This window comes from Pongo abelii, chromosome 9, assembly GCF_028885655.2.
Source record: "Pongo abelii isolate AG06213 chromosome 9, NHGRI_mPonAbe1-v2.0_pri, whole genome shotgun sequence".
NCBI classification, from domain to species: domain Eukaryota; kingdom Metazoa; phylum Chordata; class Mammalia; order Primates; family Hominidae; genus Pongo; species Pongo abelii.
Window position 1 is genome coordinate 25,085,131 of NC_071994.2, and position 24,543 is coordinate 25,109,673.

The 24,543-nt window shown below is 37.0% G+C and overlaps 1 long non-coding RNA gene across 1 annotated transcript in view; it reads left to right on the forward strand.

The window, feature by feature from the left end:
• The window catches only part of LOC112135559 (uncharacterized), an 84,350-nt gene that overhangs the window by 52,042 nt on the left and 7,765 nt on the right, over positions 1 to 24,543 (forward strand). Inside the window, exon 8 of the long non-coding RNA XR_002916826.2 lies at positions 8,006 to 8,081. This is a non-coding gene — a long non-coding RNA (uncharacterized LOC112135559). The remainder of the gene's footprint in view (positions 1 to 8,005; positions 8,082 to 24,543) is intronic.

The following is a 24,543-nucleotide window of genomic DNA, read 5'->3' on the forward strand; positions in this document are numbered from 1 at the left end:
CTATGCTTGCTTTCAACTGAAAGCGACTTTTAATCCCATCCTAAAAGTAGAAAGAACACACACACACACACACCTTTTCCGTGCTTATAAGCATCAAGTTTTTTTTTTTAAGTAGTTAGCTGTTTATTAAAGAAGAAATGGTTGCAATGCTCAAGATTGAAGATAAATCATATCACTTGTTGCTAAAACTTGGCTGACATAACATATTGTCAAAAGAATGTAACTTTGGAATCAAGAGTACTGATTTTAAATGCTGGGATAACTGTGTATTCTCAATGAAATTAGGCAATTTATTAAACGCTCTGAATCTCAGTTCCTACATCTATAGATGGAAATAATAATACATGCATAAGAAATTTTAAGTACTAAATTAGGAAATGCATAGAGGATGCCTGGACACAATCTCTGTCATACATTTTTCAAATCAATATTAGTCTCCTCTAGTTTCTAGTTCCATTGTTATCTACAAAATAATAAACAAATGAAACAAATGATTCTTTTTATTTTTTTCTCTTGTAACCATCACCAAGGACCACTAGATGCCCTTAGAGATAGCTGCCAATTACTTTACTGACCCCGTCTCCTACTCAGTCAACTTTTAGCTTCACTGACCACCTGGTTGTTCTTTTACTGCACTAGAAACATTCCGGTTTTAGGGGCCTTTGCACTGGCTATTCCTTTTGCCTGGTGTTATGTTCCTTAGACATCTGCTTGACTTTCTCCCTCATCATCTTAAAGTCTTTGTTCAAATGTCACCTTCTCAATGAGGGCAATGAGGGCATTTCTGACCATCTAATTAACAGTTGTACCTATGCACCCCTCACTCTCTCTGAATGCCTCCTGGGCTTGATTCTTCTGAATGAATTATGTAATTTAATTCTTTTATTTATTGTATGTTTTCCTTACCCACTGGAATACAAACTCTATGAGAATAGGAACGTTTGTTTTGTTCGCTGGTTTATTCCCTGTATCTCGGACAATAACTGGTATGTAACAGATGCTCAATAAATATTTATTAAATTAATGAATAATTTGGAATGAATATTTTCAATAAAATTAAGAAAGATCATTATGGAATGTGTTGAACTAAACACTTCATGGGATAAGATGTAAGACTGAAGTATCAGTATAATACTGATTATATTATAATACTGATTATATTATATTATAATACTGATTAATTAGAGAAATGTTATTCTGATACAGTATGTTTGATTGTTCATTATCTCCATGTTTTTATAAAGCCATTCTTTTTGAAGACTTCATTTTCTGGAGCTGCTTTAGGTCCATGGCAAAATTAAGAGAAATGTGTAAAGATTTATCATATACGTCCTTCCCCCACATAGGCATAGCCTTCTTCGTTAGCAACATCCTCCTAAGAGTAGTTCATTTCTTACAATGAATGAACCTACATTAACATATCATCATCACCCAAGGTCTATAGTTTATATTAGGGTTCACTCAGTGTAGTCATTCTACAGGTTTGGACAAATGTGTAATGCCATGTATACACCAGTATAGCATCCTGCAGAGTGTTTCAAATGCTGTGAAAATCCTCTGGGCTATGCTTTGTCCATCCTCTGTCCCCAATCCTTGGAAACCACTGATCTTTTTATTACCTTTATAGTTTTGCCTTTTCTAAAAACGCATATAAATGGAATTATACATTATTATATGTATTCTTTTTGGATTTACTTCTTTCCTTTTGTAATATGCATTTAACACTCCTTTACGTTTTTAATGGCTTGGTAGCTTATTTATTTTTAGCAATGAATATTTCATTGTCTATGTATACCACAGTTTATCCATTCACATAATGCTTCAAAGCATCTTGTTTGTTTCCAACTTGTGACAGTGTGAACAAAGCTTCTGTAAAGAATTCCATGCAATTTTTTTGTGGTCATAGGTTTTCTACTTTTTTGGATACACATGAAAAAGCATGATTGCTGGGTATTATGCTAAGAATACATTCAGTTTTGTAAGAAACTTCCAAAGAGGCTGCACATTTTTGCATTGCTACTGGCAATGAATGAGTTTTCCTGTTCCTCCACATCCTCACCAGCTTTTGCTGTTGTTAGTGTTGTATATTTTGGCCCTTTTAATAAGTATGTAGAAGAAATTTATTGTCTTCATTTGCAATTTATTAATGACATGTGATGTTGGACATCTTTTCACATGTTCATTTGCCATCTGTATATCTTCTTTGATGAAATGTCTGATCAAGTCTTTTGCCCATTTTTAATCAGGTTGTTCATTTTCTTATTGTTGAATTTTAAGAGATTTTCATATATTTTAGATGAGACTCCTTTATCAGATATATCTTTTGCAAATATTTTCCTCCAGTCTGGCTTGCCCTTTCATTCTCTTGACAGTGTCTTTTGCAAATCAGAAGTTTGTTTGTATTTAATTTTAATAAAGTCATTTTTTCCTTTATGAATTTTGGCATTGTTACTATAGCTAAAAAGTTGTTGCCACATTCCAGGTTATCTAGGTTTTCTTCTGTGTTATATTCTAGAAATTTATGATTTTGTGTTTTAATATCTAGGACTATGATACATTTTGAGTTAATTTTTATGAAACATGTAAAGTCTGTGTCTAGATTCACTTTTTGGAAATGTAAGTTCAGTTTTGACAGCCTGTTTGTTGAAAAGCCTATCTTTGCTCCATTGTACTGCTATGGTTTCTTCGTGAAAGATTTCTTGGCTACATTTATGTGGGTCTATCTTTGGGCTCTCTATTCTGTTCCATTGCTCTATTTGTTAGTTCTTAAGTCAACATCACACTGTCATGATTACTGTAGTTTTGTAACTAATCTGGAAGTTGGATAGTGTGAGGCCTCAAACTTTGTTCTTCTCCTTTACTATTGCATTATCTTATAGGTCTTTTGCCTCTTCATACAAACTTTAGAATTAGACTGTCAATGTCCACAAAATAACTTGCTGAGCTTTAAGATCAGGCCAAATCTATAGATTAATTTGTGAAGGACTAATATCTTGATAAGATTAAGTTTTCTTATCCATCAACGTGGGATGTATTTCTATTTATTTAGTTGTCAATTTTGTTTATCAAAACTTTGTAGTTTTCTTCAGATAGATCTTTGCCATATTTTATTAAATGTATACCTAAGTATTTCATTTTGGGAGTACTAATGTAAATGTTATCATGTTTTTTTTTTGTTTAGATGGAGTCTTGCTCTGTCGCCCAGGCTGGAGTGTAGTGGTGCTGTCTCAGCTCACTGCAAGCTCCGCCTCCCGGGTTCACGCCATTCTCCTGCCTCAGCCTCCCCAGCAGCTGGGACTACAGGCGCACATTGCCAGGCCCGGCTAAAATATTTTTGTGTGTTTTTACTAGAGACAGGGTTTCACTGTGTTAGCCAGGATGGTCTCAATCTCCTGACCTTGTGATCCACCCGCCTTGACCTCCCAAAGTGCTGGGATTACAGGCATGAGCCACCACACCCGGCCTATTGTGTTTTTAATTTTAAGTTCCTCTTGTTTATTGCTGATATATAGGAAAGAGTTTTTTTTTTATATTAACCTTGTTTCCTGCAACCTTCCTATAGTCACTTATTTCTGGGAACATTTCCATTAATTTTTTAGGATTTTGTAAATAAACAATCATGTCATCTGCAAGCTAAACTCATTTTGCTTCCTCCTTCCATATATGTATACATGTTCTTTTCTTGTCTTGTCTTATTGCATTACCTAGAACCTCTAGTGATATGTTCTAAAGGATCAGTGAGAGAGAATATCCTTATCTTGTTCCTGATCTTAGTGGGAAAGCTTCTAGTTTCTCACCATTAAGTATTATATTAGCTATAGATTTTTGGTAGATAAATATTTCTCAAGTTAAGAAAATTCTCTTCTATTTCTAGTTTACCTAGGATTTTTTAACATTATTATTAAATAATAAAATTATTATTAAAAAATTGTTTGTTGAACCAGCCTTACATACCTAGGATAAATCTCACTTGTACATGGTGTATAATTATTTTTATACATAATTGGGTTTGATTTGATAAGTATTTTTGTTGTTGTTTTTGGATTTTTATATGTGTTCATAAGAGATTGGTCTATAGTTTTCTTTTCTTGTAATATACTTGTTTAGTTTGGTATTAGAATAATTCTGGTCTCATGGAAGAAGTTAGACAGTATGCCTGCTTCTTCTATCTTATGAAAGAGATTGTAGATTGTAAAGAACTCATACCATTTATTCTTTAAATGTTTGGTAAAACTCAACAGTGAACTGATTTAAGCCTGATGGTTTATATTTGGGGAGGTTATTAATTATTGATTCAGCTTATTTCAGAGATATAGGTCCATTCAAATTGTCTAATTCTTCTTGTGTGAGTTTTACCAGATTGTGTCTTTCAAGAAAACAGTCTATTTCATTTAGATGATCAAATGTGTGGGCATAAGAGTTGTCCTTAATAATCCTTAATTTACACTCTTAATGTCCCTTGGATCTGTAGTGATGTCATATCCTCTCTTTCATTTCTGATATTAGTAATTATGTCCTCTATATTTTATTTTTCTTAGCCTGACTAGAGCCTTATAGATTTTATTGATCTTTTTAAGAACCAGCTTTTGGTTTTATTAATTTTCTCTATTGTTTCCCTGTTTTCAATTTCATTGATGTATGCTTAAATTTTTATCTTTTCTTGTGCTTACTTTAAATTTAATTTGTCTTTTTCTACTTCCTTAAGATTAAAACTTACATTACTGACTTTAGAACATGCTTCTTTTCTAATATATGTATTTAATGCCATATATTTTCCTTTAAGGGCTCCATTTACTGCATTCCACATACTTTGGTAAGTTGTATTTTCATTCCCATTTAGTTCTAAATATTTTCATTGTTCTTAATATTTGTTCTTTGACCCATATTTTATTTAGAGGTAATTGTTTAATATTCAAATATTTTGAAATTTTCCAGCTATTTTTCATTTAATGATTTCTAACTTAATTCCACTGTGATGTGAAAGCAGACCTGGTATGATTTTTATTTCTTTAGATTTGTTAAGTTGTGTTTTATATCACAGAATATGGTGTATCTTGATGAATGTTCCATGTAAGCTTAAGAAGAATGTATATTCTATGTATTTCATCTGACAAAATACACTGTAGATATTAATTATATTCAGTATGGTGCTGTTGAGCTCTAATATGTTCTTACTGATTCTCTGCCTGCTGGATACATCCACTTCTTTTAGAGAGCTATTGAAGTCTCAAACAATAATAGCAAATTCATCTATTTCTTCTTGCAGTTCTACCAGTTTTTGCCACATATAATTTGAAAATTTTATTTTCAGTGCATACATATTATTAGAACAAGAAAATAAAAATGTTTATTTTACTTTCACTTATTCTATCTTTGATGCTCTTCCTTTCTCTAGGAAGACTCATGTTTCTGACCTATATTATTTTCCTTCTTTGTAAATAAACTGACAACAAATTCTCTCAATTGTTATTTGTTCTAGAAAGTATTTCTTCTTCATGTTGAAGGATAATTTCTCAGGGTACAGAATTCTACTTGGTGTTATTTTTTCCTCACAAGATTTTAAATATTTCACTCCACTCTGTTTGCATGGTTTCTCAGGTGACATCAAATGTAATTTTTATCTTTGTCCTCTATATGTATGTTTTGCTCTACCTTCTTTCAGAATTTTTTTAAAAAAAATATTATTTTCTATTTTTAAACCTTTTATCTCTCTTTTTCTCAATCACCTCACCTTTTTAACATATAATAAACAAATAAAAAGTGTATGTATGTATAATGTACAACATGATGTTTTGATACATGAATACATGATGAAATTTTTAAATCGATCTAGTTAACATATCCATAACATCACTTACTGATATGGTTTCGCTCTGTGTCACCACGCAAATCTCACCTTGAACTGGGTTCCTATAATCCCCAAGTGTCATGGGAGGGACACAGTGGGAGGTAATTTAATAATGGGGCTGGTTATCCTCATGTTATTCCTGTGATAGTGGGTGAGTTCTCACAAGATCTGTTGGTTTTATAAGAGACTTTCCCCCCTTTTTCTCAGCATTTCTCCTTCCTGCTGCTATGTGAAGAAGAATGTATTTTCTTCCCCGTCTGCCATGATTGTAAGTTTTCTAAGGCCTCCTCAGCCATGTTGAACTGTGAGTCAATTAAACCTCTTTCCTTTATAAATTACCCAGTCTTGGGCAGTTATTTATAGCAGTGTGAGAATAGACTAACACAATAAATTGGTACCAGGTAGTGTGGTGCTGCTGTAAAGATACTTGAAAAAGTGGAAGTGACTTTGGGACTGGGTAACAGGCAGAGGCTGAAACAATTTGGAGGACTCAGAAGAAGACAAGAAAATGTGGGAAAGTTTGGAACTTTCTAGAGACTTGAATGGCTTTGACCAAAAAGCTAATAGTGATATGGACAATGAAGTCCAGGCTGAGGTGGTCTCCAATAGAGACAAGGAACTTGTTGGGAACTGTAATAAAGGTGACTCTTGCTATGTTACATCAAAGAGACTGGCAGCATTTTGCCCCTGGCCTGGAGATTTGTGGAACTTTGAAATTGAGAGATGATTTAGAGTATCTAGTGGAAAAAAATTCTAAGCAGTAAAGCATTCAAGAAATGACTCAGGTGCTGTTAAAAGCATTCAGTTGTATGTATTCACAAAGATATGATTTGGAATTGGAACTCGTGTTTAAAAGAGAATCAGCATAAAAATTCGCAAAGTTTGCAGCTAGTAGAAGTTCAAGCCAGCTGCAGAAATGTGCATGAGTAATGAGGAGCCAAATGTTAATTGCCAAGACAATGGGAAAAATATCTCCAGGGCATGTCAGAGGTCTTTACGGCAGCTCCTCCTATCACAGGCCCAGAGGCCTAAGAAGATAAAATAGTTTTGCGGGCCATGCCCAGGGCCTTGCTGCTTTGCACAATGTTGGGACTTGGTACCCTGTGTCCCAGTTGTGGCTAAGAGGCCAACGTACAGCTCAGGCCATTGCTTTAGAGTTTGCAAGCTCCAAGCTTTGGCTGCTTACACATGGTGTTGGGCCTGTGGGTGCACAGAAGTCAAGAATTAAGGTTTGGGAACCTCTGCCTAGATTTTGTAGGATGTTACAGAAATACCTAGATTCCCAGGCAGAGGTGTGCTGCAGTAGTGAAGCCCTCATGGAGAACCTCTGCCAGGGCAATGCAGAAGGGAAATGTGGGGTTGGAGCTCCCATACAGAGTCCTCATTGGGGCACTGCCTAGTGGAGCTGTGAGAAGAGGGCCACTGTCCTCCAGACCCCAGAATGGTAGATCCACTGACAGCTTGCACCATGTTTCTGGAAAAGCTGCAGATACTCAACACTAGCCCATAAAAGCAACTGGGAGCGGGGCTATACCTGCAAATCCACAGGAGCAGAGCTGCTCAAGGCCACTGGAGTCCACCTCTTGCATCAGCATGCCCCAGATGTGAGACACGGAGTCAAAAGAGATGATTTTGGAACTTTAAGGTTTAATGACTATCCCATTGTATTTCAGACTTGCCTGGGGCCTGTAGCCCCTTTATTTTGGCCAATTTCTCCCATTTGGAATGGGTGTATTTACCCAATGCCTGTACCTCCATTGTATCTAGAAGGTAACTAGCTTGCTTTTGATTTTACAGGCTCATAGGCAGAAGGGACTTACCTTGTCTCAAATGAGACTTTGGACTTGGACTTTTTGGTTAATGGTAGAATGAGTTAAGACTTTGGGGGACTGTTGGAAGGGCTTGATTGTGTTGTGAAACGTGAGAAGGACATGAGATTTGGGAGGGGCCAGGGGCAGAATGATATAGTTGGCTCCGTGTCTCCACCCAAATCTCACCTTGAATTGTCATTCCCATAATCCCCATGTGTCATGGAAGGGACCTGATGGGAAGTAATTTATTCATAGATGCAGTTACCCTCATGCTGTTTTCATAATAGTGAGTGAGTTCTCATGAGATCCGATGGTTTTATAACGGTATTTTCTCCCTTTTTCTCAGCACTTCTCTTTATTGCTGCCATGTGAAGAAGGACATGATTGTAAGTTTCCTGAGGTCTCCACATCCATGCAGAACTGTGAGTCAATTACACCTCTTTCCTTTATAAATTACACAGTCTTAGGCAGTTCTTTATAGCAGCATGAGAAGGGACTAATACACATACTTATCTTTTTTGTGTGGTGAGGACATTTAAATTTTAATATTTTAGCAAGTTTATACTTAGTAATATAAAACACGTACTCAACTATAGTCACCTTGCTGTACACTAGATCTCCAGAGATTATTCATCCTGTTTTCCTGAAACTTTGTACCCTTTAACTGGCATCTCCCCAACCACCTCCCCAACCCCCAGCCTTTGGCAACTATCACTCTACTCTCTGTTTCTATAAATTCAACATTTTTAGATTTCATATATAAGTAAATGCAGTATTTGTATTTCTTGCCTGGCTTATTTCAATAAGCATCATGTTCTCTAGGTTCATGCGTGTTGTCACAATGACAGAATTTCCTTCTTTTATAAGTCTGAATAGCAACCCATCGTGTACCATTGTGTCTGTGTGTGTGTTTGTGTGTGTGTGGGTATGTGTATGTGTACTAATTATTTTTTATTTATTTGTCAATGGACATTTAACACTTAGGTTGATTCAATATCTTGCCTATTGTGAATAATGCTACAATGAACATGAAAGTGTAGAAATCCCTTCAACGTACTGATTTTATTTCCTTTGGATATATGCCCAGAAGTGGGATTGCTGTGTCACATAGTCGTTCCATTTGTAATATTTTGAGAAGCCTCCATACAGTTTTCTACATTGGCTTTACTAATTTACATCCTCACCAATGAACAGTGCAGAGAATTCCCTTTTCTCCACAGCCTTGCCAACACTTATCTTTCATTGTTTTGCTAATAGCCATTCTAACACATATACGGTAATATCTCATTGTAGTTTTAATTTCTATTTCCTTGATGACTTGTGACATTGAGCATTGTTTCATATACCTATTGGCCATTTGGATGTCTATGTTTGAGAACTGTCTATTCAAATCCTTTGCCCATTTTTTAATTGAATTATTTTTTATCTCTAATTTTCTATGTTTGAAAATACTGTAACTAGCTACAGTTTTTTTGGCATTTGTCCTGCTTGATGTTGTCTGAGTTTCCTCCACCTATGATTTTGTGTCTGACATTAATTTGAGGCAATTCTCAGTTATATTGTTTGAAATACTTTTTCTCTTTCTTTTTCTTATCCTTCTTGTATCTCGTTGTGAATGTGTTACACATTCTGTAGTTGTTCTGCAGTTCCTGGATATTCTAATTCATTTGTTTTCAGTCTTGTCTCATTATTTATTTATTTATTTATTTATTTATTTATTTATTTATTTTTACTATATTTTAAGTTTTAGGATACATGTGCACAACGTGCAGATTTGTTACATATGTATATATGTGCCATGTTGGTGTGGTGTACCCATTCGCTCGTCATTTACATTAGGTATATCTCCTAATGCCGTCCCTCTTGTATCATTATTATCAAGATTCATGCATGTGTATGTTTATTGCTGCACTATTCACAATAGCAAAGACACGGAATCAACCTAAATGTCCTTCAATGATAGACTGGATAAAGAAAATGTGGTACATATACACCATGGAATACTAAGCAGCCATAAAAATGAATGAGATCATGTCCTTTGCAGGGACACAGGTGGAGTTAGAAGCCATTATCCTCAGCAAACTGATGCAAGAACAGAAATCCAAACACCGCATGTTCTCACTTGTAAGTGGGAGCTGAATGATGAGAACACATGGACACACTAGGGAGAACGACACACACTAAGACTTGTCAGAGGTGGGATAGGGGAAGGGAAGGCATCAGGAAGATTAGCTAACAGATGCTGGGCTTAATACCTAGGTGATGGGATGATCTGTGCAGCAAACCATTATGGCACACATTGACTTATGTAACAAACCTGCATGTCCTGCACATGTACCCCTGAACTTAAAATAAAAGATGAAGAAAAAAAATCCCCCCATATCTAAAAACCAATACTACTACAACTCATAGGGTATTTTAGCAAGGTCACAAAATTTAAGATCAATTTGTTTTTTAGTTATCAGCAATAAAACAATTGGAGACTTAAATTTTTAAAAAGTAGTGCCATTTACAATACCAAAAAATATAAAAGTTATTTATAAATCTAGTAAAATATTTGTAAGATCTGTACACTGCTAACTACAAAACACCATTGAATGAAATCAGTTTTGGAAATTTCTATTGATGTAATCTCAAGCTCAAATATTATTTTCTCAGCCATGTCCAGTTTACTAACAAGCTCATCAAAGACGTTTTTCATTTTGTTAGTTTTTTTGTCTGACATTTATTTTTGGTCCTTTCTTAGTATTTCCATCTCTCTGCTTACGATACCACTCTGTTCTTGCATGTTGTCTCCTTTACATATTAGGCCCTTAGCATATTCATCATTTTTGCTTTAATTCCTGGTCTGATATTCCAACATTCCTGTCATGTCTGTTTCTAATGTTTTCTCTGTTTGTTCCAAGGTGTACCTTTTAATATGCCCTGTAATTTTCCTTAATAGCTTGACAGGATGTACTGGGTAAAAAGAACTGCTGTAAATAGGCATTTAGTCATATGGTTGCAAGGTGTTGAGGGAAGGGAAGAGTTCTGAAGTCCTGTGATTCGGTCTTAGTGAACCTATGCCTCTGGACTGTGAAATTCACAAGTGTTTCTCAGTCCTCCCCACCTCTTAGGTGGGACAGCATGATGAGAGTGGACTAGAGTTGGGTATTCCTTTTCCTCTGGTCAGTTAGGCTCTGATAAAATCCTGGCATGTTAGGCTTTGGTTAAATAGTTTGTCCTGAGAGCCAGCCTTGTTAAGAAGAAAAGAGTGCTCTGGCGTATTTCAAAATGTTTCCTTTCCTCTCCAGCTGCCAGAAGCACGTGGAGATTTTCTTTTAATATTTGCTATGAGAACCTGATCAAGCTCCAGAGGGTAAAATTTACAAAAGTCTGGAGGGCTGCTAAGACTGAGTCCCTATGGAGTTTTTAACTCTCTGACTTGTCCACACTGAGCCTCCAGCAATTTGTTCAGGCTTTTCTACCTCATTTCTAGTTCTCATGGTGGTTTCTTTAGTCACTTTGTACAATGGTATTTTCTTATGACTGAGACCTCTTAGCACACTAAGAAGGCCCTAATATGCTACATAAAGAAATAAAGAGTAGATGTGGATGTGTTCATATCAGCCTAACATGAAGTTTCTCTGAAATAGAACATCCAAGGAGGTGAAATTTAACAGGCTTCTCAAAGCTATAACCAGTATCCAGAACATGCCAAGATGAGACAAGCAGAAGGCAGATGACTAGACATGGGGAGAAATTTGAGAAAAAAAAAAAGCCTTGCCCACAGGTTTGTATTCATGCAAAGCTTTAATACTCTGGTCATTAACAGCACAGAGGGATGCAAGTAAATACACAGGATACCATAGGGATATTTGCATCTTTATATGAACAATTTTTAATGATGTCACATAGAAATGTTAACTAATTTTATTTTTAATTAGTTGTAGGGTGTAGAAGAATTAAAAGTGGTTATATTTAGAACTTATTTAATTAAAATGGATAAACTATATTTCGAGTGCATAATATAGATAATCTCACTAAGTTCCACTCCTGGCTATACCGCTGATTTAATTAATAGGAAGCATTGTGGCATATTAATAAAAAGAAAAAGCAAAAACAAAATAAAAAACCTAACCTTTCCTTTTTTCCTTTATTGTAATTGCGAGCCATTCTGGGTTCCGGATAAGTGGGTAGTTGATATTAAAGTCAGGAAATGTTTATTGTTCAATACAGTAGGCTTCAGTGACATTTCTTATCATTTCAGCATAACTGTGCCAGAGGGTCTGTAAATAGTATTTGCCAAAGGCAATTTTACACATTAATAATATTCTTTGATGTCTGGGCTGGGCCCGGCTGACAGAGCCCTGGGGGCTATCTTTCTGCTTCTTTGGCAGGCTGATAAACCACTGTAGGGGATTATGGAGCAACAAAACAAACCCACAGAATTGAATTTAGTAATTTCTGAATTAAATTCACCTTAAGAAAGCCAATGTCTAGCAGACTGTGGCCATTTAATAAGTAGTTATTGAGTGAGGGGAGGACAAATCATAACAAGGTTATGGGGCATAAATAATCTGAAACAGGAAATTTTACCTTCAGGAAGCATTCTGTGCAGTTGGGACTTCCTACTTCTGCACAGGAAAGAAGAGATGGGAAAAGTGAAGTCCTCGTTCTCAGGAATATGACTAACATTTAATAATGCATTGACATTTATTGAACTCTTATTCTATTCACTGGTGAAATCACGTTTTGTGTATTTAATCTTTTAATCACAGCATCAGATCTCTAAGATAGGTGAGAAAACTGAGTCACAGACCAATTAACCAAGAGTATGCAGCTAGTTAAGTGGTGGAACATTAAAAACAAAAACGAAACCACTGAACACATTTCCTATCATTTATCAATAACTATCCGTAAAATTATCCTGTGCTTTTCTTCCTAAAATATGTACTTTTCTGAAATTATCATATTAATATATTTAGATTTTTATTTCTTCTTATATTTATATTTATTACTTGTCTCTGTCTAGTAAAATGTAAGTTTCATGACAAAAGGACTTTGTCTTATTTTCTGCTTTGTCCACCACACCAGGACTACTCCCTGGCACAGAATAGGCAGTTGCTAAATGTTTGTTGAATCCATTATTTAAAGATGTAGCAATTTGTCTCAGAAAGTGTTCTTAGATGCAAAATGGGGCTCTGTCTTATGCTAATCATAAAATGGTGACAGATCCAATTTAATTTCCCAAATAGTGTCAAGGTATGAAACCTATATTGTACTCCAAATCAATGCCAGTGTTTTGATTTTCTTACTTTCAGAACAATCCTGGGTGGGAAAAGCACCTTGCAGGCAGGTTTTCTAACATTCTGGCAGCGTGGAATGGTGGCAGAAAAGGGACTTTGAAGACAGCTATAGGTTCAATTGCCAGCTCAATCATTTCTTTGCATGGTGACTTTGGACAGGTTATGTTACGGTGTATCTTTCAGTTCTCATTTTGTGTGTGTGTGTCATGGGAACTTCAGAAATTTTACCTTTCCCATTCTGGCAACCTAACCAAGAAGATGGTGATTTACAGTCTTATCTTCTATAAAATATCTTCTATCCCCCCACCGTGTTAATATTTGAAAGCTCCCCTTTTATTGTATGACTTCCATACTGAGATATTTAGTTTTGTGTTTCATTTTCAGTGGCATTCAGTCTCTTCAATCTGGCATCCAAGTCATTCTGACATTTTATGCTCTTAATCTATTCAAACTTGCCTCCCTCTGCTTTAGGGGAAACACTCTTCTGCCTCTATCCCCTACCTGTTTTATCCATAGCATGCACAAGTTTCTGTCTTCGGCAACAACCATCTTATTACCACTTGCCTGTTTTACCTAACACTGCTCTCAAAGATACAACCCATATCCAGGCCCTTTATCCCTGTTGATTCCCTTAATATTCATTAGCATCTTCTCTATGAGTTTGTGGTACCAATTTTCTTTTCCTCAGTTACAAGTTTATAATGTTCTGCCTGCCTTTAAGTTAGTAGTGTTGCATGGATTCAATTTCTCTCTTGAACAAAATGTCCTGTACAAGTTGGGCATTTTTTCCCACTAGATCTGTTCCAGTATTAGGCAGTCAATAGGTTATGGGTAAACAATACACTAATAGCTACCTATACTGCCTCATGCAATTCATTGTTTTTAAATAAAAAATAATTATTCATTGTTAGTGTGAAAGATGCTAAGATGTGGTATCTTGATCCTTATTCAGGAATGATGAACTTCTTCCCTCAGCTGCTGAGAATGCAGTGGAAAAAGTGCTATGCCCTACTGTCCCATTTCAGAAAATGCCTCTATTGAAGAGAGCCACTTTGCTCAAGATTGGGTGGCCCTTCCTGAGTTGCCAGCATCCGTGACCAGTTTATAGGGCAGCATTAAAGTCCGGCACCCTTGCTCCACTCAGAACTCAGAAGCGTCATGCATTCTTCCAAGTTTTTTGTAGAGTTACTTATGACCTCCATTAAGACTTCCTTGCAGCCCAAGTTCTCCCTCTGTCCAGCCCTGCTTCTTTCCTTTCTCTTCTGCAGATATGAATCCCAAGACCACGCTCTACAAATCCTCCTACACTCTAAACTCCTCAGTCTGAATCTCAGAGAGTCCAGCTGGTGACATTCACTAATCACACTTTTTTTTCCTCCACTCATGAGGGGAGCAGAGGATGTGGATGAAATGAGAGGAGAGACAATCAAAAGTGACAAGCAGCAGGACTTAGTGAACCTTATATTTGCACATCACAAAAAGTTTTTGTTGGTTTTGTTTTGCTTGTTTGTTGGATTGTCTTTGTCTAAAAGGGTATTGCTCTCCTTTTTAATTCTCATTATCCCTATAAATATAAATCATAGTCATCTTTAAAAATTACAGATAGAAATACATGAAAGAAAATTAAAATGAGAATTGTAGTTGAATTGCATAGTTGGAATGAATGAAATGAGGAGACATTGCTAGGCCTTTCCTTATTACAAAAACCAATCTCCAGCCTCAAGGAGAGCTGATCGTGTGATTTATTTTATTTAAGAATGAGTATGGAATGTGTCAGAATGGCCTAAAAATGCTCTCTTATGTGTTTTTATAACCACAAATTTGAACACTCAAAATTTCCTTAACTAGAAAGAGTGTTATTACCTTTATCTGAGACTTAAATCTGTAGTTTTAAAAAAAAGTACTCCAGTAGCATGCATCATTATATATTTGACCTCTCTGTGAAATCAGCTGTATGCAGTCACTTTAGCAGCACTAACTAATTGGTTCAGTTCTGCCAATAAATGTATTGCCAATGACGCCACTCTTTAGTTTTACAAACATTCAAAAATATTCCCTCAAATTGGTTAGCTCCCTAGCAACCATTTTTTGTAAAGATGAACACCTTCAGTGGTGAGAACAAGCATTTCAACCCCTCAAAAATAACAGCACAGATTTTTTTTTTCTATTCGCCCTCTGCAATGAATATTAAGCCTCTTTTTTCTTGAAAAGAAAGAACAAATCAAGCAGAGATTTTTCACTTCTCAACTTCATGTTAGTGGCAACGGTGGGTCAAAAAGTGTCTTTAGGGGCAGCCTTGATGCTTTTTTTTTTTTTTTTTTCTGAGGAAAAACTGCATTAAACCAAAAAATACCCCTGAGATTTAATTATCTTTTTATATTATTTTTTACTACAAAGCCACTTACTCTTTTATTGTGTTGCTCTGTTGGAAAAAAAAAGTCTTTAGTAGATGTATTTTTTTTTAATGGTAAAGGCAGTATAACTTCAAAGACAGAGTGCTCTGCCTTTCTTGTCTCTGACAAAAGGGGCTGAGTGCTTTGAATAGTTTCAAGGTGACATGAAGGTTTGGGACCAAAATTGGCATAGAAAAGGTCCAGGATAAGGAATGTGGGGTATCACCCCTTCAGATGTCATGTACTCTTGCCTATAGGCCTATTTTGGTTGCTGGTAACATAAAATGTATGCATTTAGGTTATTCAAAAGAGTGCTCTTCCATAAAAGTACACGTTGTTTTCACAAACCTCAGATAGGAGAGGGATAAAAATGAACATCCAGAATAGGCTGATGCCAAGGACTCTGAAATGATAGGAAGCCAAGGAAGACCTCTTCGTAATCTCTCATCTGTCTTTGTCTTTGCACATCTGTTGTTGCTTTAATTTTTCTTTGTCTTACCAGGTTACTTTTTTCCTTTCCTCATGATGGGGTGTGACTACCACCCAAAATAGAGTTATGGTGTGAATGTTTATGGCCCTCCAAAATTCTTATTTTGAAATTCTAGGTCAGGCGCGGTGGCTCACACCTATAATCCCACCACGTTGGGAGGCTGAGGTGGGCGGATCAGCTGAGGTCAGGAGTTCGAGACCAGCCTGGCCAACATGACGAAACCCCATCTCTACTAAAAACACACAAAAATTAGCTGGGTGTGGTGGCAGGTGCCTGTAATCCCAGCTACTCAGGAGGCTGAGGCTGGAGAATCACTTGAACTCGGGAGGCAGAGACTGCAGAGAGCCAAGATCGTGCCATTGTACTCTAGCCTAGGTGACAAGAACAAAAATCCATCTCAAAAAGAAAAAGAAAAAGAAAAACTTTAACTCCCAAGGTGATACTATTAGGAGGCGGGGGCCTTTGACAAATGATTAGGTCTTCAGGGCATAGCTCTGAAGACTTGGATTAGTGTTCCTACAGAAAAGTGCCCAGAGAGCTGCCTTGACCCTACCACCATGTGAGGACACAGAAAGTGCCATCTGGGAAGGAGAAACGGCCCCTCATTAGACACAAATTAATCTTAGACTTCCTACACTCCAGAATTGTGAGAAATAAACTTTGGCTGTTTAAAGTCACCCAGTTTATAGCATTTTGTTATAGTGGCCCAGACAAAGATAAGTAGGCTTATAACTTTAGTGCTCAGCCAGACTGACACTCTTATGTTTTCTCAATTTTAAATTTCCAGGAAAGACTTGTGATTAATCTATTCTGGAGTATCTATTGTCTTTCGATTGTCTATAAATTGTGTCCAGGAGTGAAAGTTAAGCTGAAAAATGATGACAACTCCCATTTCAATTATGTGGCTAAGGCGAAGAAGAAATATAAAGAAAAATAATCAGGACAATTATCTGAAAAGTAGGGGTTGGAAAGCAGGGAGGCAGAGACAAAGCAGTAAGTATCCATATGACAAATTGTGTCATGATAGTGAACTATTAGTCTGAAAAACAAGAAGGGCATAGGAAGGAATATTTTAGGCATAAGACTCAATAGTTAATTTCTTATGTCAACAATATATGTTTGAATGTGGCATTAGTCTATCTGGAAGAATATCTGGAGACTTATTGAATGTTAATTAATTAATTCCATCTTTCCTCTGTTTATTCATTCATTCACCCATTCATCTGTTCATTCATTCTGAAAGTCTTATGTATGTATGTGTACATTTATTTATTTATGGGATACAGAATTAGAAGCAGATAGGAGCAAGGAAGCAAGAAATATATCCAGGGTGAATCTCAAGGTTAGTGAATGCGTTGGGCAGAGTATGCTAATTGCTAACACATAAATGCACACACACACACACACACACACACACTCTACAATGGTTTAAAATAAAAATCTCTTTATTCTTATCTATTAGAATCCTATTTAGATTGGGCATAGGAAAGAGTTTGGTTTCACACAGATACTGAATAACTTGGGCTTTTTCTATCAAATGATTCCTTAGACCCCAGTGCCATTCCTTACACCCCAGAGTGTTTTGTGGGATCCTCTGCATCTGGCCATCTGATGAATGATGAAAGAGAATGAAAGGATCTCATGACAACTTTTAAAGCCAGAGTCTAAGATGGCATGCTTCACCTCTTCCCACATTCCGTGGCTCAGTACTCTGTAACACAGAAGCACCTGAGCTTGCCTGGAGGTAACGGTAAAAAATCTACGCAGACACTCACTCAGAAAGTAAAAAAGAGGAGTGCTGCCCTCAGACCCTGAGTAAGAGAAGCCCCTGCTGTGGGCCTATTCTTTTAGACAGATACTTTCGGGATTTCTTTCAGATATACCATCTCCAACAGGAAATGAGAATATAAGGTCAAAGTCCAGGGATGCCTTGGATACTGAAATTTACTGGAAAAAAACAAAAACAAAAACAAAAACAATGCTATTGTGATTATTTCCAGGTGCAGCTTGGTGCTTGTCCACAGGTTCATCTTCCAAAAAGGTTGAAGGTATCTCCTGTATATGAATTGCTAAGTCCCAAAGGTGTCCAAGGGCTGGATGTTTGTGAATAATTGGCACAAAACTTCCTTGAGCAGGCTGGATGTGCATGATGTAACTCATAGTGCAAGACGGAGCTGGAAGTGGAGTGAGAAGAGAAAGGCCACGCTGGAGGAGTAGGGGCCTGGACTCAGGTCTTCCCCTTGCTGCCATTTTCTAGTATGAACTCCAAAGAGCCTAAGCAATCTAAATTTAAATGTGCTTTTCCATGTTGTTATGAATGTATTGGACAATGTGGAAAGCTGGAATATATTTTATTTAGCAGGTTGACAGCTTGATTCACAATTCTTAAACACTGAGATGTGTTGTAGGTGGCCATCCACGGGTACCCTTGGCCTGGGCCCCCAAAATATTGGGGAAGCTCCTTGTGTTGAACTCTAGCAGTGTCTGCCACAGTGGACAACCAGTGTGATTTTATGCTTCACCTTGCATGCTTCTAAGAGGAAGGGGAAACTTAAAATAGCTAACTTCTATTAGATACAATACAAATTTAATTGCTATGTTTCATCAAGCCTGATTCAATGGAGCATTTTGGCTTATAGTACCCTAAGCACTAATAAACTCTAAAAAGCAACTAATTAAAACCTCTGGTTTAATTTAATAATAAATACCTTTTTTGAACTCTTAGTACATGCTGGACACTATGCTAACAAATTACACTGTTCTATTTAATTTTAACAACTATATTAAGTATTACTCCCATTTGACAAATCAGAAAACATAAGCTGAGGAAAGAAGTGGCAAATCTAAAATTGGTATGTAGGGTTATCGTAATCAAAAGTTTGCATTCTTTTAAACAATGGTGCTCCACTGTCTTAGGCTGGAATGGATCTCAGACAGCAGCAAGTCCAATGCTCTTTGTGCCCATTTTGAGTCCTGAATTATCTCTTTTATAGTCCTGCCTGACAAGTGGTTGTTCTGCCTATGTACAGACACTTCCAGTGACAAGCTCTTTGTATATTCATACATTAGGAAAATTAGCATATTATAGCAGCAATTTTTAAGTTATGAAATGTGATGCATTTATGTGTATGTATCTTATCTGGATTATTTGCTAAATATCTGGATAGCCAGTGTTACTGGGTCATGCACTTGAAAATCAAGTTGGGAAAAATAACTGTATTCAAAAGTTAAAGATCCCAATTTGCTGAGTTGTCTGTATTTATTCTTCTTTTTTGTGTGAAGATGAAGGGATTAGGGAAATAGTTGAGAAAAGGGTGGAGATTTATTTTTTTCTGACATGTGGCCTCAAACCCATCCTCCATGGAGATGTGTGTGTGTGTGTGTGTGTGTGTGTGCCTACATACTACAATAAATAGCACAATCCTCTAATTTATTATCCAGATTGAAAAACTCCTGAGAATAAAAGTGGTTTTTATTGATAATTATGCATAAACTGAAATAGTCCCAGACAAATGGGGACCATATTCAACTTTGTCACAAATAAAAACAAATATATATATTTTTGACCAGGATGCATATTTATATGACATTCAATGAAAGGCAAAATATACCAACAGAACACAGATTAGTAACTGCCAGAGGCTGAAGATGAATGAGGGGAGCACAAGGGAATTTTTGAAGATGATGAAATTGTTCTATACCTTGATCATAATATCGGTTACATGACTGTATGTACTTGTCAGAGCTCCCAGAACCTTGCACCAAAAAGTGGATTTTACTTTATGTAAATTATACCTCATTTTTTCAAGTAGTATGGCTAGGAGACCCTGGTGGAAACCTGAATGTAGAAGAAGTCATTTCTTTTGACTTTTGATTATAAAGAAAACACAAAAGAAGCATCTACCCTCTTAAGAAAAGAAACAGAAACAACAGAAACCAGCCATTAGATTCACTTCATGACAAAGTTAAAGAAATGGTACCAATTTAGAATCATCCCAAATGAATAAAATCCAAAAAAATAGGGTCATTTTCTTCCCCTATTGGCATACCTCGCATAGCAGCTAGGGAACACTTTGGACTAGAGAATCACTGGTGTTCTGCTTGGAGAAGCAGCAGAAATGAGGAAGTGCTCAGCAAGGAGTGACTTGGGTTCTGACAGAGGGTTAGTCCCTTGTAGGTGAATGCAGGAAACCCGGGACTAAATGACAGGGGAGGTAGTGCTCAATAAACTACTCTGACAACGAAGATTTGTTCATGAAAGCACTTGAGACATCCCCTGAGTAATATTATGAGTATTTGGGGAAATTGTTTTTACAGATGACTAAGTAAATGGGAACAAGAGATATGTAAACATGGGTTATTCATATTAATGTGACTGCATTGATACCATGGATGGTTGAGGTCAGCAAAGCTTGAGTTATGTAAAACTTAAAGTGTACCATCTAGGTGCATCTTAATTGCCTTGTAGGATATCTTCTTGACAGTTCATGTCATTTTCATGTTGGCAATATCACTACTCCCTAGGTCCTTAAAAAATACATGCATTTAATTAACATTAGCTCAATTTTGGTCTACGATGGCTTTATTCTACATCTTGTCCTAATTTTCCATTTCAAAAGATGTATGTATTTAATTTTCCCAGGGTAAACTGAGACCTCTATGACCCATTATACTTCTAAAATTCAAGGATCCTAAAATTAAATTTGTATTTAAAAGTCCTAATGAACTTGGCACAATTATTGATATTAACAGAAGGCGATGCACATAGTATTAAGAAGGGCCTCCAATCTTGGCTCTATCCCTAACTGTGGGAGCTTAAATACCATTGCCACATGTGTAAAAATGGAGAGAACTCATAGCACTTTCTCATAGATATAGTGTTGTTGTTGGGAAAAATGTAGAGACAAAATGAGAAATCTCTTTGTAGCTCTTATACCAGCATGTAACACATAGTAAGCATTCATTAAATGTCAACTGTATGGCGCAAGGCCTGAAATAAAATTTCGATGTTACATGCTGCCTTGACATCTGAAACTAAGAGTCTCTCAAATGCCCTAACTGCAAGCTCTTCTCCTTAACTCTATTCCTGCAGATAAAGTTCCCTTACCAACCAACTTTCTTTATCACAGAGACAATGTGTAGTCTCTTTATCAACATAGATCATGTATAGACCATGTACAGTGGCTGCTTATCGCTGAGTAGTGGGTTTCTCACTGCAGAATGATTCAAATAAGTCACTCCCATCCTCTCATGGGAAGCAGGGGTCATCTCATCCCCTTGTTACTATGAAGTTTGCCTCCCACAGCCCCTGATTGTTCTCTGTGTTCCTGTGTGTAACTCCCTGTGTGTGGCCTTGTGTGGCATAAGCTGTCCCCTATCCTGGGCTATGAGTTTAAAAGACTAATAAACTGTTCTCGATCTCATCAGTGTTGGGAGTCAGGTGGACAGCCCTCTCTCTAACAGGGTGAAAAGGAGGCAATCAAACAAGCTGTTTCTGAAGACAACTGCAAGTAGTAGTAAAGTAATAATACTATTCCTAGCTGTGTGACTACTCTAAAACCTTAATTGAGAAAAATAAGTACCCATACAGACTGCAGCACTGAGACTGATTAGTAAAATTTCTTTTGTTTTTATGCCTCAAAACTTCACAATGCCATGATTTTTATTCCCTCCTACCCAGGAGATTAACAAAACACTGTGGTTTACAGAAAACTATTTATAGCATAGAAACAAATTAGCAGATTCACTGAAGGATTTGTTATAGTCCTGAAGACTGTTGGGGGGAGCCTGACATAGAACTGTAGACCTCTCCCTAAATCTTGAAGACTTAGGGGTATATGTGGGGAAGTGAGTATGTATATATAAGATACATAGGGATTTTTGCACATTTACTACTTAAACTAAGCTCATGAGCTGCTGAGTGGAGATTGAAATGGCAATAGTTGAAGAAGTCAAGGAAAGTGAGAGAGATAGTTGTTCTCCAATGACTATATATGCAATCCACATATTACCAGGCCACACCTGCTACGAATGCTAATGATGCCATACAATAAAACACATAAATCGTGACATGACCCCTATTTGATTAACTCAGGTTAATGACATTACTCCTATTTGATTAACTGAAGTCCACCAAAAATCCCCAATGAATTGGCTTAAGGGTCTCCTGGGGGAATCCTATGTTATGTTACTCTTGTCTGATATCATTGCCTAACTTTGCTTGGCCATTTCGTATCTCATTGCTGCCACTGCTATTGTTGTTATCTATTATCTCATTTATGTTCATTCCCAAGTTACTAACCTCTGATGTTTCCAACTTTTAATTGCGTGATGCTGAAGTAGCCTACGTTCGCTGCAGTTTTCCTCTTACGGAGTCACGCTAACTACTGCAGAAAACTAAGAGTTTCTTTCCTCTTTCTCACCTTTTGCTTATGCCCATTATACAAACAGTACTTTTGCCTTCTCTTTCAGATGCCGCTGACCACAGGCCTGGTCATCACTGCCCCTTGCCCTTTACTGTCTCTTCCTTTTAGGCAAGAAATGACCATCGCTGTCTTCTCACATTGACAAAAGCATCCTAAGCCAACCAAATTCTAAATGTCTATCCATGCATTTTACTAGATATACACAGATAGGTCTGAAACTTCAATTAGTTTCAGGCCAGGATCTCTAATATGTAAGATCTGAGAAGTGGCAGAGAGCTCTGTAGCCGGTGTGTTCATTCCCTCACTCATTCAGGGTCTCAGTAAACATATACTGAGTCTCTTCTTTGTAAGAAGCACTGTGTTAGACATTGGATCATGGTGGCAAAAAAATTAAAATGAAAATTTAAAAAAACCAGGCCTGATACTTCTCTATATGTGATTTGCAGTCTAGGGCAGTTGTTCTGTGAATAGCTGCATCATGATAAGGTAAAGCATTTGTCAAAAATGTAGAAATCTGGACCCACATTTGCTTACTGAATCAAAATCTCTCTAGCAGCACTTAGTGGGAAAGTTGGGTTCTTTTATTGAAGAAAAAAGGCTAAGTTAGAAAGCACCAGAGTTAGAATCATTACTGAAATGCTTGGACAGAAAAGCCAATTCAATGAGAGTCGATAGCAGACATGGGGGTGGTACTTGAAGAGGAGATTTGAATCAGCCAAGCATGTAAGTCACAGACAGCTAATGGATGGGGCAGTTCCAGAATTTCCCGACAGGCCTTTCAGAGATATGGTCTGATCTAAAAGTGGAGCAGGTCTTGTAGGCTGGGCTGTTTTATTCCAATTACACAGTACCTGCATCTTAAGGAAAGGGCAGTGAGAAGGTGACTTGAGATCAGATCTGTCAAAGCACAGAGCACCAGTCCATTGATGGCCGCAGTGACTCTAATAGTCCCTCTAAGGTAGGAAGTCTACGGCTTTCTGATTAAGCCATTGGAAGGAGTAGGGGCCCTAAGGAATGTACTCTAAGAGCCATGACTGATGCTTCTTCCTTCACCAGCTTGAAGCCCTGGTGCCTCTCAGGCAAGACACCTGACTGATTTTTCTATCATTCTTTAATAGTTAATTCCCACCTTGCCAGTTAAAAGATTTCAGCAACTCCCTTTGGCCAGATAAATCCAAGTAAGTTTAAATTAGATGCCTCAGCAACATCAGTCATTCAAAAAGCTTCCAGAGAGAGCAAGCCACACCATCTCCCTCATTATAGACAGAGGGCTTGAATGAAACCCCTTATTGGGCTTTCTCCATGGCTCTGGGGCAGAATTGGATACATTTGTATTACACCTTAGTTGGATTTTTTTTTACAGGCCTTAGGAAGGATACTTGTTACATTTACATGAAACCTCAACATTTCTCAACACTGCTGTAAAATTCTGTTTTTAGCAGAATGCTGTTAGCAATGCAAAAATCTGATCACTTTCGTCCTGTGCTAAAACACATTTAAGGACTCTCACCACCTACTGAATTGTGCCTTGCCTTCTTTTGCTACAGTACAGTCTACTACAATCTAGCCAGACACATGTGTTTCAGTATTGCCTCCACTTCATACCCCAAGCACTTTAATACTTTCAGCCAAACAGTTCCTTGTATTCTTTTCCAGGACAGACTTTCCTGAATATTGATCCATACCTGGGCTCACATCTGCCTTTCTATGGAGAATGCCTTCTGTGCTTCCAACTGTGCTTACTGAAATTTTGTCCATCTTTCAGAACTCTTTTCAAATACTACCTTCTCAATTATGCCTTTTCACACCAAATATGGATAAAATATCTCCAGTCTATAAAGTCTCATAAGACCCTGCACTTCCATTATCTAACCATAGGTATAGAAAATTTCAATTTGGCAAAGCCTTCCAGCTTGGTCCTAATAATAGTCATCTTGTATTGGTCATCTATGTCTGGGTCAACGTCTGATGCATAAAACCTTCTCAGTAATATGCATCACATTTTGTTGAATATGATTTATTTTCACTTCTCTCTTTTTGTGATTCTCATCCCCTTTTTCGTCTCTTTTGTCTGTTTTATATGCTGATGATCAAGCCCCCATTGGGGGTCAGTAAACAATGTTATCTTCGAACAAATTCCAAACCTTACTGTAAACTTCAGGTGAATAAAGTGTGCTTTTAGCTTGTGGGATTAAAGAATGTTTGTAAAGCACTTTGGAAGGGAAAAGTCTCCCTGCACATATTAATTGCTATTATTAATGATTTACTTTCACATAAAATGTCTTAGA